Below are 20,695 nucleotides of genomic sequence, written 5' to 3' on the forward strand. Positions count from 1 at the left end.
AAATTTTTACCAAACAGGAAAAGGGGGGGTCCCAGGACTGAGCCCTGGGGATGCAATTTTAACCGGTTTATAGTCAGACCTAGAGCCTGCAACTGTCACCGTGTGGGTTCTACCCCCCCCCCCCCCCCCCCCCCCCCCCCCCCCCCCCCCAAAAAAAAAAAAAAAAAAAAAAAAAAAAAAAAAAAAAAAAAAATTTGAAAAAAAAAAAATATTTTTTTTTTGGGGCCCACCTTTGTGGGGGGTTTTTAAATTTGTTGGTGGATTTTGGGGTTTTGTGAAAGGAAAAGTTTGCAGGTTGGGTGGGGCCTTTTCCCTTTTTTAAACCCTTTGGGGGGCTGGCGGTTGGAAGGTTTAAAGGCGCATGCGGGGATTTTGTGCCATTCTGCACTAACTCAGAGCAGATCTGAGAGTTTATACTTAGGTTCTTGACATAGCTAAAGAACATTTTGTGGTTATCTTTGGAGTCCTTGGCAATTTTTCTTTCAAAGCTAGCCTTGGATGATTTTATGAGGGATCACAGTTTCTTGCTGATACTGATCAGGGATGTCTTTCCTTCTTGGGATTTTACTCTTTTCTGTACTAGTTTCCTCCTTCTGTTGTAAAGGTTGTTTATGGCAGGGGTCCACCAGACTGGTTTCCTTTTCTTGGAGGAGTGAGCCTTGGTTTTGCTTGGGATAGCACGATCCATGCATTCTTGCAGGTGCTCACAGAGTGCCTTTGTAAGGGGTTCAGCAGCTTGGGGGCTGTGAACCTTTCCACCTCGGTCTTAAGTAACGTGAAGTTTGCTTTTGAAATATTTTATGAAATGGAATGGAGCTCTCGGTCCACGTCATGTTAGACAGGTGGCAAACAAGATCTGGGGTAAATCAGGCAGAACAGGAGAACTGTGGGTACAGGGGAGTCAGATCTCTCGAATCCAAAGCTTTGGCAAAAAGTACCAAGCTTGTATCAGACAACCCACATGTTGAATCAGATGAAAAAAAAGACAACAGTGGATTTATAAGGTTCAATAAAGATGTCATTCAAATAGAACATGACTAAGACAAACGGGAAACAAGAGGATTACCAAACTGAACAAAACCATCCATGAAAGTGCCACCAAATTAAGGTTGATAAAAAATCCAAAAAAGTACATAACTGCAGTCCTTTGATCATGGAAACAATATTTACTATTCGAGGCACTTTTGATCTCTAGAAGCCAGACTTTCACAGATTTAACATGCGAGCGAGACAGAATCCAATGGAACAGCTAGAAACTGTAGAAAGATTATGAAGAACCTTTAGAAAAATCTGCCAACATACCTAGAAAAAGTCATAACCACAGGATATGGTGGATACAGTTCATGACTTTGAGCAAGACTAGAGCATAACAGTGTTGAAGAGTGCTTAACAAATTTGTCTTTTTATCGATGTTGAAGCATAATCTCTGAGCGCACCCCTTTTTCCCCATTTACGTAATAGTGGGGGCTGAATTTGTAATGGATGTGGCAAATATACACATCTGTAATATTATATTTAACTGCTTTACAAGTACAGAGAGTATTTTAAGATTATAGACCTGCCAAGATTGATGCTAGAATTTAGTAACCTTCAAAGTTCATGTACAAATTGCTGAATGAGAAGTCTGTGCCCAGTAATGAGTCAAAGTGAATAAATCTAGTTTTAGAAATGCCACACGTCATTACCAACTGTTGTGGCTTACTGTGAACCCTGCAGGCGAAAGTCAGAAGCAAGTGTGACATGATTATGTCAATGAGTGATGTTTCAAACAAAAAACGTAATTCATTTATACTCTACCCCACTGTCATGTATATGTTCCTCATACCAACCTGTTAACTTACCCCTACTTTTTTTTTTTTCTTACTTGCAAACTTACCTGCTGAACTCTCTCACTTTACTGATTGTCTTCCTAGTGGTTCACTCTCTTGTCTCGGTTACCTTGTCTGTATCTACCCCCTATAACTCTTATCCCCTTGGTTTTCCTTCTCCCTCTACAGTACTCTATCCACTTTATTACCTTTATTTTTCTTATCGGTTACATTTTCTACTTAATTCTATACTCCTACCGCCTCCCCTTCCCATTTAAACCTCTCTCCCCCCTACCAACAAACCTAACTCTCCTTATCTCGCGACTTCTTGTCCACTACCTTCGACTTCTTGTCCACTACCTTTATGTATGATTTTCTCCCCTCCCCCACTGCCCTGGAGCACACTCGCACCTTATAAATATACCCCCATAGCCTGGGGCACCATCTTTTTCCCTTTGCTCTCTACCTGGCTGCTGTGCACTCCGTTGGGTGCTTGACCGTTGTAAGTGTTATCATTGTTTCAATACATAACACAGATTTGTGCACTGTTTAACTTTTAATTGAATAACTGATGATATTTCCAAGGGATTCTATGCAAATGTGTTTTATTGCTTATAATGCTATCTCTACCAACATTGTTTTGTATACAACATTTGCACGTGGGATTGAAGCTAGTGCTATGTTTTAAGGTCATTTCATACCTTCACTTTGACTTGTTCATGTTCGCATCCACTTGTAGTGTACAATTATTGCTATGTGCCTGAAGCAAAAGTGATTTTATGCTGTTGCTCTACAATTTTGTAAACATACAGCGCCGACCACAGTGTAAACGACCCTAAAAGTCGGCTACAGAGTACGGATTTTTACGTTACATTCCTTACCACCTATAAAATGATGAGCCTTTCAGCTTATACACACTCTATGTTGTTTCCACTGGACTTGTTGTATATGGCTTCCCTGAATTTCATTCCTAATTAATGTGCCTGAAGCGAAAGTGATTTTTCTTTTGCAGACCACTAATTTAGCCGGTAAATGTAGAGTTTTTGTGCATTAAGCATTGGCTGAATGTGTTTTTTTACCTGAACTACCTCTTTCTCATTCATTTGCCCCTGTAGTGACTACCTACCGAGCGCTATTTCTGCCTGTACGAGCAGTACTTTCAGCCTCTGCATAAGGCTGTAAGCGGCTAACTTGATTTATAGTCTTATTCATTGACTTGCACATCAAGTGACTCTTTAGTGAGCGCTGTTTATGGTACTTTATGCTGGCCCGATTACCTTCCTATGCCGAGCACTACTTTAGCATGCTAAAGCGGAGTTTTGTGAATCAGGCATTGTTGGAAGGTGGTCATACCTGTATCTTATTTTTGCTCGCTCACTTACCCTTATAGCGACTCTACTGACCGAGCGCTATTTTCTGTCTGTACGAGTAGTACACTGTGTTTAGGTTGTAGGCAGCTAACTGAAGTTATATACTTTATACATCTACTTGTCCCGTAGGCCACTCTTTTCAGTGTGTGTGCTGATTCCTGCTTGCACAAGCAGGGTTTCTAACCTACGCTTAGATTGTATGCGGCTTTGCAGACACAGTGTATATTAGTAATTAGCTCAACTGTTATCTCTTTGTGTAGACATGTTCCGTGTTAAGAGAAGCTAATGTTGCTCTGTCCATTCTAGATAGATGCATGTATTTGTAGAGTTCTGTTTTCTTGAATTAAATTGTTCCTATGTTGTTTAGTAGAGTTATCAGAATCATAGCCACCCCAATACATGTAAACACTCTCTTAGATGATTTTAAAGACATTATGTTTTTTTTTTTTCCTGAATGCCTGATTTAAAAGACTTTTAGTATTTAATTGTTTTGTGCAAACTATATGTAACTGTATCCTTATACTAGCTTTCCTCTGTTTTCCATTCCTTGTATATTCTTACCTTACTATCTATTCTCTTCCCATCATTACCAGCTTGGAACACAAAGTACATCCCCTGTACACACTACCTGAAACTCACCCTCCTGGAAGTATAAGAACAGCAATCCGAATTTACCTACCAGCTACCTGAGAGGACTGTGCTATTAATATGTGTTGTTCTGCATAATTAGAACATTGAACCACTATTTTTAGGTCTAAGAACCCCTGTTATACTAGGCAAGTTTCCCACTCAGGATAGCCAGCAGCCTACCCCCCCCCCATCTTTTCTTGCCCTGTTCTTTTTACCAAACACTAGTATTTAGCCAATACTCTCTGCATTTAAAAGTACCTTAACTTCCTCTCTCTCATAGCATGCTACCCTTGCACTCCCTCTCTCTCGTAGCATGCTACCCTTGCATTCAATTTATCTGTCGCATTACAGATACTGGCCACTAGGTGGCGCTTTACCTTTACCTTTCTGTATCTCACCTCGTGTCTATTCTTTCTCTATTAAACCTCCCAACCCTGATTCCATTCTCAGTTCCTTATCTTTATAGATGTTCTGAATCCCCTCCTACAACTTACTTTCTATACTCTACCCCACTGTCATATATATGTTCCTCATACCAACCTGTTAACTTACCCCTACTTTTCTTTTTCTTATTTACAAACTTACCTGCTGAACTCTCTCACTTTACTGATGGTCTTCCTAGTGGTTCACTCTTTTGTCTCTACCCACTCCGTTCGCCCTGCGGGCTCACTCCGCTCCCCTACCCTGCCCCCAATTCCCACCCACCCCCAGGGGTCCAACATTTATACCACTAGTAAACACGCCCTATCCTGTCCACTCCAATCAAATTCCTAACATCCCAGACTAACCCAACCCTCTCATTTTACATCTCACCCACTTATTAATAAACTTAACTCCTCCCATATCTTCCTTCTCCTACTACAACCACCACACCTATAAACTACATCTCCCCTCTCTGCTAAACTCCATACATATTAGCATGTCTATATCAACCATCCATCCACAACTCCATACACTTATCTGCTTTTCAATTCTATCTTCTCTGATAACTACTTACCTCCTAACCTCCTACGAATACCCACTAAACTCTTCTCTTTCATATCCCTCTAAATACACCTCTACACCTACATCACCTTTCTCCCCTACCTTCCCACACCTAACCACTCAACCCAGCTACATACTAACCAAATATCACAGACTAGCACACTTCAAGTTAAGGAAACTTAAATCCAGAAAAATATTTGACACCTCCTATCAACTTCTCCAACCAAAATACTTCAGAATCCTCCACTTTCTGCTAGATGGAGATATTCATCCTAATCCAGGCCCACAGCATAATAAAACCAATATACACAAAATACAAGACAAAACTCCTTCTCTCTCATCTTCTATACCTACCAACTCTCTCTATTGCCCATCTTAATATACGAAGTGTTTGTAACAAAATTAGTCAACTCCATGCCCTCCTAGAAGTCCATCAATTTGATATTTTATGCTTAACTGAAACATGGCTAAAGCCTTCTATCAAAGACAATGAAATTACCCCACCTGGTTATAACATCATTAGACTTGATCGCACAGCCAGAAAGGGAGGAGGAGTTGCAATTCTCTACAAAACAAAACTCAAAATTAGTACTATAAAACTGATTTGTACCCTAGACAATAATACTGAAATAATCAGCTCCAAACTTCAAATCAATACTACTAAATCCATAAATATCATTTGTGTACATCTCCCACCAGGAAACAATATTAACACTCTCGAACACATCCTCAACCTACTCTCTACCAACCTCCCTCAAGAAACAATAGTCTTAGGCGACTTTAACATTGATTGGTATACCTGTAACAGTACTAACCACCTCACATATTAACCTTTACGGCTTTAAACAACTCATTAATAGTCCCACCAGAACTAATAAAACCAACAATAATGAAACCACCTTAGACTGGATTCTTACTAATACTCCCCAACAAACCTACCAATCAGGCACCCTTCCAGATGATCTAAGTGCCCACTCACTAACTTATATCATTAGACACAAAACAAACCTAACATTATCTACAACATACAAAACACTACGTTCTAAAAAACAATTTAACTCTGAACAGTTTCAGGCTGAACTTAGACAATGTAATTGGGCCCCACTTAAACATCTCCCACTTACTGAAGCAGTAGAATACTTCAATTCTACATTCCTATCTATCCTAGATCATCATGCCCAAAGTCGGAACGTTAGAATTAAAGCAAAAACAGCTTCCTGGCTTACCAAGGATACTAAGCAGAAGATCATTCTCAGAAATAAATCTTGGGTTAAATGGCGGTCTACTAAGAATCAAACAGACCATCAAAAACTTAGAGAGCTTAGAAACAGCACAAAAAAAAGCTATCCTGACAGATTTACTTGCAATCCACCAAAAAAGAACCTAAAAAATTCTGGACTAGTATTAATAATCTTCTATCCCCAGGTCAGTCAATCACACCTAACCCTCAGGACTCTGACCCAGACAATCCTACAAAAACAGCCAACGACTTTAACTCTTTCTTCACCAACACTATCCAAACTCTTGCAAATCAACTATCTCCAGACATTACTAAACTACTCTCACCCACTTTAGATACTCTTCCTCCCCTTCACTTACAACCTGTGTCTACCTCCTTTATCTTATCTCTACTCCAAAAACTTAAACCCACCACCCCCTCTGCTGACAAGCTTCCTGCAGAATTGTTGCAAATAGGAGCCAAAGCCTCTGCCTAGCCTATTTCTATCCTAATAAATAGATCTATAAAGGAAGGAATTTTCCCTTCCATATGGAAGATATCTCACATCATTCCCCTACATAAAGGGGGCAATTCTAATGACTTTTCAAACTACCGTCCTATCGCACTTCTATCACCCATAGCTAAAATCATGGAAAAATGTATCCACAAACAACTACTTAACCACCTTCTCCACAACTTACTTGCAAACTGTCAACATGGATTTAGACCTTCCCACAGCACCACCACTGCATTACTTTCCTTTACCAACTCCATCAACTATTACCGCAACAACAATAATCTATCATCTTCTCTCTTCATTGACCTATCAAAAGCTTTTGACATGGTTAATCACAAACTTTTTTTGCATATACTACAATCTCTCGCACTTCATCCCTCTTCCTTAACATGGTTCACATCTTACCTTGAAAACCGTCAGCAAGCAGTATGTTGGAAAAATACACCATCTAATCTCCTTCCTATCTCTTTAGGAGTACCTCAAGGGTCTATCCTGGGTCCCCTTCTATTTTCCATCTTTATTAACGACCTCCAATCAGCTATTCCTAGCGCTACCTGCATACAATATGCAGATGATTCCACTATAATCTGCACTGCTTCCTCTCAAACTGAACTCCAGTCTCTTACCCAAAAAGCTTTTAACACTATTGAACAGTGGTTCTCTGACCGTTGCCTACTCCTCAACCCCAAGAAAACCAAATTATTACTGTTTTCACCTACCCGTAAATCTTCCCCTCTAAATTTCTCTATCACTGCCACTAACACTTTTATTTCTCCTGATTCTACTACAAAGTTACTAGGTATAACTATTGACAACAATCTTAACTTTGATTCTCACATCAACAACACAATAAAAGCAGTTAACAAAAAGATTGGATCCCTTTATAGAATCAAACCCTTCCTTACACCCGAAGCTAGGACCACCTTAGCTAGATCTCACCTTATCTCTACCCTTCTATATGCTTCCCCTATTTACACTAATCTTTCTAAAAATAACCTTAACAAACTTGCTACATCTTACCATAATATTGCTCGATTTGCTACAGGATCCTCTTTTAGAACTCACCACTGTCTGAACCTAAAACAGCTAGGTTGGCTTGAACTTCCTAACAAGCTTATTTATCAACAGATCTTAATAGCTCACAAAATTCTAGATCAACCATCCAAAACACCAATACTCTCTAACCTCATTACTCCTTATAATAACCTGAAACACCTACGTTCTTCAAACAAACTGCTGATTAATATTACCAAACCCAATAACTCTGCAGGTGACTGCCTCTTTTCCAACTCTATTGGAAAAATGTGGAACAAACTTCCTACCGATATCTCATCCTTGTCCACTCTTCCACTATTTAAAAAACAACTGGAAATGCATCTTAATAAACACTGGCTTTGTTCTTGTACCAACCCTGATTGACCTTTCCTTCTTCCTTTCCACTACCATAATTTCTTCCTTCTCTTTTTCCTATATCCTGATTGTTCCCCTCTTTAATCTCATATATACTGTACAAAAAAAAAAAAATTTCTATCACATTTCTTTGTCAATTTCTTGCTCGCGCTACGTTTTATCATTTGTGTATTGCAAGTATTTACTTATTTGATTATTAATCTTATCTTGTAATTGCTATTTCCTCTTATATGTGTTTTACGTGTACCAATTCAATTTTGTATACAATCTACTAACTCAATTTTGTATATAATCTTTTCATCTTTGTTTTCATCCTTTTATCTTTCTATCCTTTTATGTTTTTGTTTAAACTTGTAATAACCATTGGAGCTTTTCTCCCCGGGCCTCCACTGAAAATGGACATACATCCAGCTGGACTAGCCCGGTCAACAAATGTAAAATAAATAAAATAAAATTTAAGACCCAATTAAGTATTACAGTCCATTTTTTTTCCAACATACATCTTCATTAAATGTTCACATATGACACAGGCAATCTTACTTACTTTTATATAAATAAAAAACAAAAAAATGACACCACATTAGTTGCAAACAGTATGCATCATAGACACTATTGAAACAACTGTAGTTGCAAACATTATAAATCACTTATAATCCATCCAGTCATTGTCAGTTAAATATTATATGGCTCATTCAAATCCTACCTCTTAAACCTTGTTCCTGCTCTGCATATATTGTTCCCACAATTCCCATTTTTCCTATGTAGTTTGCCCCTTCCCTTTTCTAAAGGTACCAATTCCAATTGTTTTATCTCTGTTACTATATTCACTACTTTTAATAAAGTTGGACTAGGTTGATTTCCATTTTCTAGTAATTGTTTTTTTTTAGCAGCCACCATAATTAGACTCAGCAAGGCTTTACTATGTCTAGGCAATTCCAATTCTGTATCACAACTCAAAAAAATCATCTCCCCATTCAATCCAATCTGCTCACCCAGCATCTCTGACAGAGCAGTCTGCAAGGAATCCCTAATGTCTGTCAGCTCATTACACTCCCAAAATATATGTTTCCAGCCATCTCTTTCTTGCCCATCACACTTCCAACATTTGCTATGTACCGGAGGAAAAATTCTTTGGAGAAGTATTACAGTTTATTTTATACAACAGAATAAACATCATACCATGACTTTCTCCCAAATATTTCAGCAAAGTATATGCACCCAGGCACCTTTTACTGTTTGCACAGCAGGGCGATACTGTCTGTAAAGTGTGTTGAATGTACAGCTTGGACGATATTGCATTGCTTGCTACTTGATACAATGTACTGCCACAAAACTTCCCTATCCTCCTGTGGGAACAGTCACTGGTGGAGATTTTCATTTGTAGGGACAATGCAGCAGCTTTCACTCTTAAGCCCATTACCACATCCATGCTTTTACATGCCTAAAGACAGCATGCTCAGGAGGAAGAATGAAGCTGTTCTACTCATTTGCATCAGTAAGATGCAACACACAACCCAGAGGTTCAAACTTATGTGCACATAGGAACACACTGACCACATGGGTGATCGCATTTTTTTTTTTTGTAAATGAACAAAGTAATCATTTTAGAATAAAACTGAAAAAGTAGTCAACAATAGTAACTATAGATGCCCCATTCACCAGGTTGGACAAGGAGAAAATCATGGTCAGCTGCTTCTCTGGTGCCAGCACCCGCCAAATCAGTCATGCATTCAGGTCTCTCAGCAACAAGTACTGTTATAACTTTCATAGTTCATGTTGGTGTGAATGACCCGAGATGTACCTCGCTGGACTATATGAAGACAGACTTGGTCGAGCTCTCTCAGTACGTTTCCCAGGCAGGTATGTCCTTAGCCTTCAGCAGCATACTACCCTCACCTAGAATGATGCCACAGTATAAACAAAAAATGACTGATTTCAAAAACTGGCTAAGCTTTTGGTGTCATTCTAAGGGGATCCAGTTCTTGCATGCATGGGAAGCCATGGTCAACAAACCTCACTGCTTTGCCAGAGATGGTTTGCACCTGGCACCCCTAGGCTTTCGGCTGCTGGCAAAGGGTCTTGCCTCCCCCATATAGTGCCTTTTTAGGCAAGGTCTCAAAAACAACATTACCGACATGAAATTAACCAATCAAAACAAAATAAGGGTCATGCTGTTAAATGCTATGAGCTTAAACCAAAAACTGCACACCCTGGAAGCATGTCCATCACTAGAAGATGCAGATGGCTGTGCAGTCAGAGAAACCTGGTTTAAGGGCTCAAAGAGTACCCAAGCCTTGCAAGGCTACATTGCCTTCCACACCTTTAGACCACAAAATGAATGTGTGAAAATCAAAGGAGGTGGTATTTCAATCTGTATTACAGATAAATTCAATACATCTCTAGACAACTCCATGGAGTTACTCCAGGTCCAGGTTATGGTGGGTAAGACCCCCACTCAAGACCTAGCCAGTTATAGATCCCCTTCCATGGGTCACGACACCCACAAAGCCTACTTAACCAAACAGAAGACAACCCAAATTTTACTGAACACACTGGTTATGGGGGATTTCAATTATCCCACCATCAGCAAGGAAATCTACTCAAGTCCAAGATCGCCAGCAGAAAAGTTCCTTGAGTTTGTGAATTTAAATGCCCTGGAGCAAACTGTCCATACTCTGACAACAGGAACAAACATTCTAGATCTGGTCTTCACCAACATGTCAAACAGGTGCACTGCTGCAACTGTTGGACCCTCAATTAAAAGTGACCACAAATCAGTCACCTTCAAACTGACACTAACACCAGAACTCACAAAGGCTGAAATCAGACTAAAAACTTCACCAAATCAAACTATATCCTCCTAGGTGAAGGTGTAAATGCATTCCAAGCCCCACCTCAAGCTGAAAGTGATAACTACACTGAAGCTTACACTAAAGCCCTGTATAGTCACTTGCAAGAGTGTATAAACTTACCTGTACCAGACAGGATCAAAGCCACAGCCCCAAGTAAAATCAAGCTGTCACGGTGGACTTCTAGCATCAACGAACTCTATAATAAACGCAAAATGTTGCTGTCCAAGAAAAGAATGACAAGGCTCCAACAATGGAAAAGCACCCTCCTCAGCCTTAACAGGCAAAGAAGACAACTTGTCAAATCCTCCAAGAGCTCCTTTGAGAAAAATCTACCAAGTACTGCCAAGGATAACCATAAGGCCTTTTACAGCTATGTATGTAACCTAAAGGGTAGGACCCAAGCATGTGCAGAACTGATGGCCAGTGGTATCACACACACTGAACCCTGCTAGCAGATAAAAGTGAAATTATCGCCAAACCTATCCCTCCTAACTTACATGCCCTCCCCCAAACTCTCTCCACACCTTACATATCTGAAGAACAGGTCCTCAAAGCCCTGCCCAAGGCAAAGAACATGACCTCTGAGACCAGATGACATCCCAGGCTGTCTTCTAAACAGGCTAAAACATGAACTACCATCACCACCAAGAACCCTTTCCAATCATAGCCTAACTACAGGCTTAGTTCCTGCGGAATGGATAACAGCTACAGTTATTCTCCTCCACAAAGGTGGCCTAGCAATAGACCTGTGGAATTACAGACCCATAAGCCTGACCAGCCTAATCTGTAAGGCCATGAAACGCATAATTCTGGAACTCAAATAAAAACATAGGAGACCTCAAAACTCTGGATCCTACCCAATTTGGCTTCATGAAGGACAGATCCTGCCCGTTAAATCTGGTGGATTTCTTTGAGTGTGTGACCAAGGTCACTGATGAGGGCAAGTCTGTGAACACAGCATTGCTCAACTTGACAAAGGCTTTCGACACAATCCCACATCAGGCATTACCGATAAACTTGGCAAAATGAATGTAAACCCCTTCATTGTAAGATGACTTTCCAACTGGCTCACAAACCAGACACACACTATCAAAGTGAGTGACTCCACATCAACCAGCAGACCTCTTACCAGCGGGATGCCACAGGGGTCAGTGCTGGGCCTCCTACTGTTTCATATATACTTCTCAGAAGTTCAGGTTAAAACTCGAGGGTTGTGGCTGACCAAGTTTGCAGACGACTGCAAACTAGGTGAAATCACTGGATTCCCCAAATTATGTCAGTATACTCCAGAAGGATCTCACACAAACAACCGACTGGTGTATTAGTCATGGTCTCAAACTAAATGCAAAGAAATGCATCATCATTACCTTCAGCACAAACAATGTCCCTTCACACTATCAAATCAACAACAATACCCTAAGTACGCATGAAGTGGTAAGGGCCCTGGGATCACAGGCTGTCTACCATTGTAAGGAAAGCTTTCCATTTAGCGCACTTGATTAGTAAAGGCATTGCCTCAAGAGCAAAAGAAGTTGTAACCCCCTATACTCTGCACTTATCCAGCCCATAATTGAGTATATTGCCCCATTCACTATGTACCATACTAAGCACCTGCAGCAGTTAGAGAGACCTCAGAAGTTTCTAACAAAGAAGATCAAGGGCTTCCAGCATTTGCCTTACACAGACTGACTCAAGTCCCTGTCAGTATACCCCATATCGTATAGACTTCTTAGGGGAGACTTATGCCTGGTCTACAGAGCAACCCAAGACCCAAACCTAATGAACTTCCTGCATATCTGTAAATTAAATGGGTCTAGGGCTACCTGTTCCAGGGACTTAGATATGGCCTATGACTTAAATACGACATGCTGGAGGGACAGGTTTACCTGCCAGCTACTACCACGTCTTTGGAACAGGTTACCAATTCATGCAAAACAAAGCATCTCTATGACACTGTTCAAGAAGATCCTGGACGAGTGGATGGGGCACTGTAAATTCGTACCGGGGATAGCACCCACAACCCTTATGGACATGGGCAGTCATCACTAAATGCAATCTAGGGTAATGACTAGTACTTCTACGGTATTACATTAGGTTGAAATGGGTAGGCTTAAAATCACCTCTGAGTCGACAGCCTACCGATCTCCTACGATGGACGGATGGCACATGAATGTAAACGGAGGAATGCAGTCTGTTTGCACAACTGGTTTGGTTTCTTAGCTTAGCTAACTTACTATGAATCAGTAGCCAACAGCTTACTAAATTGAAACTTATCATAATTATATGAAAAAGAATAGTTGTGTAAAATATTACCATAACCATAGATGTCCTTCTCTTCCATGCTGTAGTATTCATAGCCTTTGGGTTATCCTCTGCTTAGTTACCCGAATGTCCGGCCAGTATAAAAAGCTTTGGTCACTGCTAGGTACATGGGATATCTGACATTAGCCGTAGGGTGCATGGGCCATAAAAGTGACATCTGCACATACCTTTCCTCAGAACTGAATGCCCAAGTTAGACCCCAGTCCCAGGATAGCTGCACAAGTCCTGGGTCATCCAAAAAGGCATTTTTATATAGGGGGTAGGAGGGAGGGATAGAATATGGCAACATGGAAAAGAGGGACATCTATGTTTATGGTAGGATTTTACACAACTACTCTATGTCCTTCTATTCCCATATTGCAGTATTCATAACCTTTGGAGTGAGTGCCAAAGATCAAAGGGAAGAAGAGGAGGGGTGATATGGAGCTATTTTCCAAGAATCTATGCAGGATTCCCCTAGCAAGCCCTCTTCTAGACTATTTAGAAATATGGCCCAGGTTATAGTGTTTGGTGAAGGTATGGAAAGATGACCAGGTGGCTGCCTCTACAATGGAAGCAGTGTCCAGCCCTTTGAAGGAGGCTCCAGAGTATATTACATGTTTGCCACGGTAGGTGTAATAAAAGTTGATGGCCCTGGAAATCCAGACAGAAATAGTCTGTTTTGTCACAGCTTTTCCCAGAGCTCTTGGGTGAAAGGAGACAAACAATTGCCCTGATTTCCTAAGGTACTTGACCTTGTCAAGTTAGAATCTTAGTTGTCTGTGAACATCAAAGTAATGCAGACCTTTCTGTCTTTCTGGAGATGCATGAAAACGGTGGGAAGGTGAAACACTGGTTCAGAGACAGCTCATTGACGACCTAAGGCATGAAGGACGGGTTGGTCCTTAGGGTCACTATCCTTGTGGAAGATTAGAAAAGGTGGGATGGCCATGAGGGCCTGGAGCTCTGACACTCTCCTGGCTGATGTCAGAGCCTCCAAAAGCAGTTTTCTAAGTGCAACATTTTAAGAGGGGCTTTTGATGCTGGTTCAAAAAACGAGCAACAGTGAGCTTCTCTAAAACATAGTTCAGGTCCCATGAGGGACGAACTCCCTTCCTAGGGGGGCTGAGGTGCAGTACTCCCTTAAAGAATAACTTCATAGGAAGTCTGGAGGCAAGAGGAGAGTCAAGAGGGAGACGAGCCAAAATAGCAGCTAGGTGGACCTTAACAGAAGAATATGCCAACCCTGCTTGCAACAATTCACACAGGTAGGAGAGCACTAAAGGGATCTCTACTTGAAATGGGTCTAGCTGTCTTTGAAGACACCAAATGGAGAATCTTTTCCATTTGGACAAATAAAATCTTCTAGTACTGGTTTTCCTGGGCTTCTGCAAGACATTAAGCACATCCTCAGTGTAAAGGTGTCTGAAAGGGATCAAAACCATCACTCACAGAGTAAGGTTCAGAAATTCTAAGTGGGGATGGATCAGGCTCCCCCTGTCCTGTGTTTGAAAGTCCACTTTGTGAGGTAACCTGTGATGATTGCTCCTGGCTAAAGGCAGAAGTAGGAGAACCAATGCTGTCTTGACCAAAAGGGAGTCACCAACAAGATTTTTGGTTTGCCCTGCTGAATTTTCAACAGGACTTTTTGTAGGAGTGGGAAGGGGGATGCATAGAGAAACATCTCCTTCCATGAGATAGAAAAAGTGTCCCTTTCCCTTGTTAGGGGGCTGGGTGCCCCGGTACACAAAGAGTGGAAGTTATCTGTTCAGAGGGGAGGCAAACAGCCCACAAGTGGATTACACCACAAATAAATCTATGTCCAGGAATACATCCCTGAGAGCATCCATTTGTGGGATTTTGACGTGGACCTGCTCAGGGTGTCTGCCTGAGAGTTCTGAGCTGAGGGAATATATACTGCCTCTAGGGTGACTCCATGTTGGGCTGCCAATTCCCAGGCCTGGAATGCAAGTCTGCCTAGCAAGTAATACTTTGTTCCTCCCTATGTTCACATACCAGAGAACTGTAATGTTGTCTGTGAACAACTTCAGGGGTCCTTGCTTCAGAATGTGTTGGAAGGCCCTCAGAGCAAGGATGATGGCCCTCATTTCTTCGATGTTGATGTGCTCCCACTTGTAGGGGCCTGTCCATGTGCCTTGCACCTTCAAGCTGCCTACAGCAGCTCCCCAGCTCAGGTCTGAGGGATTGGTGTACATCACCTGGACTGGGGTGAGAGGTTGTAATGAAGTCCTGGGTTGAGAGAGAGACACTTAATCCAACCACCAAAGATCTCTGCCCTTAGGTATGGTAGGAAGGGAATGTTGTGGTCCAAGGGGTGGGAATGTTGTGTCCATGTGGACCTAAGGTACCACTGAAGTTTTCTCATGTGAAGCCTTGCCAGTGGTAACATGGGTATAGTGGAGGCCATATGTTCTAGGAGACTGAGACACTGTCTCACTGTCATAGCAGTGGCATGGAGGACAGACAGCAGGTATTGCTTCAGGCTTTCCATCTTTTGGGGTGGTAGGAATGCCCTCATAACATCTGTCGTTATTCTTCATCACAGGAAAACTTGGTCCTGGGAGGGGTTTAATTTGGACTTAGCAAAACAGATGTTGAACCTCAGGGACCGCAGGACAGAGATGACTTTTTGGAGATGGTTGTGTAGAGAAGTGGAACAACCTGCCTGCATCAGGAGGTTGTCCAGGTATGGAAAAATTTGAATCTCTTGGACTCTGCAATAGGCTACTACTGGAGCCAGACAGTTGGCGATTACCTTTGGAGCTGTAGACAGTCCAAAAGGGCAAGGCAGAAAACTGAAAATGCGAGGAACCCAGAGAACCTTAAATACTTCCTGTAGTTGGGCCTTATGGGGGTATGGAAATAAGCATCTTTGATGTCCAAAGTGGCCAGAAATACCTGGGGCATTAGTAGGGGGAGAAGAATCTGGAATGTAAGCATGCGAAAAGTGAGTACTTGTAGAAAAAGACCGAGGTGGGAGAGATAGAGGATTGGTCTCTATGGGCCAGCTTTCCTTGGGACTAGGAAACGTCTGGTAAAAAGCCCTTTCCCTTTTCTGATGGTGGGACAGGTTGTATAGTCCCTTGAGAGAGGAGGCTGTCTAAGACTGCCTTGAAAAGGGGAAGCTGGTCCTTCAGTGGTTGTGGGATGTCTCTTAAGGAGGGAGGAATGACCAAAGTCATGAAATAACCCTTTTCTATAACAGACAAGACCCACTTATCTGAGGCAGTGCTTTGCCAGATGGGAAGACAGTGACAGTCTGGGATAGGGGAATGGGATCAGGAGGGGGTGAAGGTGAAGGCAGGTAGTCACAGACTACCTGCCCTGTTCTGAAACGGAGGTTTCTGAACTGGAGCCTGAGCAGGACTGGAAGGAGGTTGCTGCTTCCTGGAGCTCTTTTTGCCCCTGGCATGAAGGGTAGGAGCAAAATGCTTCTTAATGAACTGTGTGTCTTGGTGGAAAATTACTATGGAATTTAGGGACAAGAGACACAAACAAATGTTTTACATCTTGTAATTCCTTCCCCTTTGGCTGAAGGGTTTTGAAAAGCTCTCCTACTTTAGTCCCAAAAAGGGCAGAATTGTCCATGGGTGCATCCAGATGTTTAGCCCAGATATCATCAGGCAGGGGTTGAAGTCTCAGACAAGAATACTTTCTAAGCACTAAAGCAGAAGCTGCAGATCTGGCCGAGGCCTCTGAAGCATCACAGCTGCATCTGATCGAATGTCTTGTCACTTGAGAGGACAAGGAGACTAGGTTAGATATTTCAGCCTTAGAAGTCGAATATGGGAGATCAGCCAAAAGTTTAGAAACCGGAGTCAAAAGAGCCAGGGCATACTTAGACATGCATGTCTGGTAGTTGACCACCCTAAAAGCCAAAGGGGCAGAGGTGTATACTTTTTTGCCAATGCGTTCCATTGGTCTTGCTGTCCTTATCAGTGGGAAGGACAGAGGTGGAGGGAAGTAAACTGGAGTGCTTATCTGCAGAGACTGAAACAGTGTTAGGGTCTGCAACAGGGAATTTAATCAGAAATTTGGCTCCTTCTGGGAATTTATAGAAACTGTCAGGCCTTCTAGGAGCTGGTGGTTGGGATTTAGGATTCTGAGAGGCTACAATGAAGGAGTCCAAAAAGGCTGGCATGACGGGAGGGATGGCAGAAGGTGAAGGGGTGTCCATTTGTAAGAATTCGTAATACCTCTTTTGAACCTCGGACATTTCAGAGGAATCCCATTTAAAAAATTCTCTCATTTTATTGATGGTTTCACCAAAGGTGAGACCCTCTCCTGGAGAGTCTGCCTCAGCAGAGTCCTCCTTGGGGGAGACATACCCAAGAGGAGAAGGCATCTGAGAGGCATAGGAAAGGGAGTCCTCTGAAGAGGAATCTGAAAAGTCCTCCACTTCAAGAGGAAAAGGATCTTCAGTCTGAGGCTAGGACTAATATAACTGGAAGGGCAGCCAGAGGGGAAGCAGGCATAGAAGGCCTAATGGCCATGAAGGTATTAAATAAGCTTTGAGAGAAAGCTTGCCAATCTGGCAAACTTTCTGAAGGGGGAGAGACATGTTTTGTCTTTTGTTTTCCTTTCTAAAAATGAGGTAGGCCTGGAGGGCGCAGGGCCTAAGCAGGGCCTAGGTTCAGACTGTTCTAAAGCAGTGGAAGGATAGTCTGGATGTCCGTTGTGAGCTGAGGTTCCCCCTAGTCGTTGCTGCCCGATGTCTGCAAAACTTCCACAGAAGTGCTTTCAGACCCAGGTTCTGCAGCCTACTGAATGGCACCCGCTACACCTAACTCAGCTGTTCCATATGTTCCTCCAGGCAAACGTTGGCCACAGCAGTAAAATCGGGTGGAGGAGGTGCAGCAGTAGATTCAGGCCTGGGAACTTTGGCCTTCTTTTTTGGTAGATCACTGGGCTGGCCAGATGGCCCTTCCATCTCCAGACCAAATGTTTAAGATGCCGGTTTTCCAAGTAGATGTTTAGGGCGTGCAGATGACTGCAAAGAGTCAGAATGAAGACCTGACAAATCATGCAGGTTTTATGGTCGTGGTTACGCCTTAGGCAGAAAGGTCAGAGGTTGCGGGTGTTCTTATGGGGGATCAGACATCTGCACCTACACTTTCCTTTCTTGGATGACAGGAACCTAAGCAGGCATGCAGCGACCAAAAAAAAAAAAAAAAAAAAAAAAAAAAAAAAAAAAAAAAAAAAGAGGAAAATGGCCACAACGTGGTACTTATCTTAAATTCGAAAATCCAACAGCAGAGACAGCAGGAAGAGCTGGCGTTCGACTGATGGCAGAGAAGTTCCAAGGAAAGGTATGTGTAGATGTCATTTTTATGGCCCATGCACTCTACGGCCAATGATAGACGTCCCACATACCTTGCAGTGATTAAATCTTTTGTATACTGGCTGGACGTTCGGGTAGATAAACAGAGGAAAACCCAAAGGTTATGAATACTGCAACATTGGAATACAAGGACATCATATGTTAACAAAAAATTTAGAATGTAAATAAAGATACAGGATGTATAATTTAAAGACTACTGCTAGGTGAAACTATAGAGACCCTCTAAAACAAACAGTTTTGGTGTGTAGTGTCTGCATGGGAATAACTTCAAACTAGTAGTAATAATGAGGGGGGGTTATATGACATTTCAAATGAAAATGTACAAATATGCATAGCAAGAATTTTAAAGGTAAACTACAAGTTTGTTCATAGTGGATTGCTATGCTTAAACTATTTATCAACGTTATTCAAGAAAGATAAATGTCAACTGGAAGTCAGTAAAGGTGATCAGTGTTAAAAAAAAAAAAAATACATACGTCAGTCACTCATTCAGTTCAAACCAGTTTGCTACAGTTTTCATAAATAAGCATTCTGTACAGTATCCCATCTAGGGTTTCATCATGATAGATATTACACCTGATGGAAGAAAGAAGCCTGCACAAGTATACACTGAATTACCATTAAAGGTTACAATGCTTGTATCTCTAAATGTTAACTCACTACCATCACCACCACCACCTCCTCCTTTTCCTAGTTATATATGGGATTGGCATGTTACCTCCTCTGTATTCATAGATAGTGTTCTTAGTCATGCCTGACTGTTGCAAGTCTTCTCTCACATAATCCATTCATCTCTTGGCTGGAAGTCTGTTTCTTCATAACTTTTTCTAGTCTCTTCCAAATTTTCTTCATGAAATAACCTTGCATTTTGCTGCGCATGTTACTGAACCACCATAATCTGTTCATCTTGATCATCTATACAAATGGGGCTACTCTAGCTTCTGATCTGTTGTCCTCATTTTTTGTTAGTCTCGCATTGTGCATCTTACTACCCATCTCAGACACTATCTAGATCACTTCAAGATTCCTCTGCTCCACTGACTTGGTTGCCCAAATGTTTGTGCCATTTGGAAACACTGGCCACATCACCATTTTGTACACCTCACATTTTTAGCTTTCTTCTACCACATACTACCCCGACACTGTACTAGTCAATTGCAGCCCCTTTTATGCTAGAGGAGACATCCTCAGTCAGACTTCCCTTCTCTGAAAGCACACCTTCCAGATAACCAAAGCTGTTTAGCCACCATTTTCCAGCCTAGGTTAAATTTTCATCTTCCTCTGGCTTCCCCCATTTGCTGCCATGACCACTATCTTGTCTGTACTGTGTTTCATCCCATGTGCCTTAAGTTTACATTCTAGTCTCTTATTTGCTACAGTTCCTGTTCAGAATCTGCTTGTAGTGTCACAGTGTGCATATAGCAACTTTACTGATCTAACCCCTATGATTTGCTTGTTAATGTAGTCATTCACAATATGAACAGGAATGGGTATAGAACCAGAACCCTGATGCACACCCACTTTCAATGGGTGCCCCACTGCAAGTTGAAACACTGTTCATTATTGTGTTATTGGGTCCTCAACACACAGCTTGCACTAACTGTAACATTTCCAGGACTGTGAACTACTCTAGGACGGCCCAGATTAGGACCTTGTAATATGCCTTCTCCAAGTCTAGAAATGCCCAGTTGTACTCTTTCCCCATCCCCAATTCTTCTCCACTATCTGACTCATTGCAAGCATCGGGTCAGTTGTACTGTATCATGCTTTGAATCTGTACTGTTCATAGTTGTGAACATCATGTTTGCACTTGTACATTGGCAGCAGAATGCTCCTTCTCTAGTCATCTAAGATATGTTTTTCTCTCCATACTCTGACTCTCTGGAGCCACTTCTCCCCTAATGCACCCAACGTCTGAACATATCTGTCATGATTTCATCTCAGCCTGCTGCCCTCCCTGACTTTGTTTTTCTTTTTTTGGCTCTTCATATTACTTCGAGTGAGCTCTTGTTCTTCATTTTAAAACTATACCTGGAGCACTACAGTTTCTGTGAGGACTCCAACCTGCCTTTGATGTCCTCTGGACTGGTGAGCAGATTGCTGCAGGCATTCCTTATGGAGGACATCTGTCAGCTATAGCCAAAAACGTTATCAAGATCTGCAGTTATTGCAACAGCATCACTAGGGTTCCTTAATGCATCGTATTTTTACAACTGAAATAGTGCAGCTGTGCTGCAAGCCT

General features: G+C 41.9%; 1 protein-coding gene across 1 annotated transcript in view; it reads right to left on the reverse strand.

The window, feature by feature from the left end:
* The window catches only part of TMCO1 (transmembrane and coiled-coil domains 1), a 488,674-nt gene that overhangs the window by 282,383 nt on the left and 185,596 nt on the right, over window positions 1-20,695 (reverse strand). The gene's annotated exons all lie outside the window — the stretch shown is intronic.

This window comes from Protopterus annectens, chromosome 10.part0 (assembly GCF_019279795.1).
Source record: "Protopterus annectens isolate FY-2018-M chromosome 10.part0, PAN1.0, whole genome shotgun sequence".
In the NCBI taxonomy this organism is placed as follows: Eukaryota; Metazoa; Chordata; order Ceratodontiformes; family Protopteridae; genus Protopterus; species Protopterus annectens.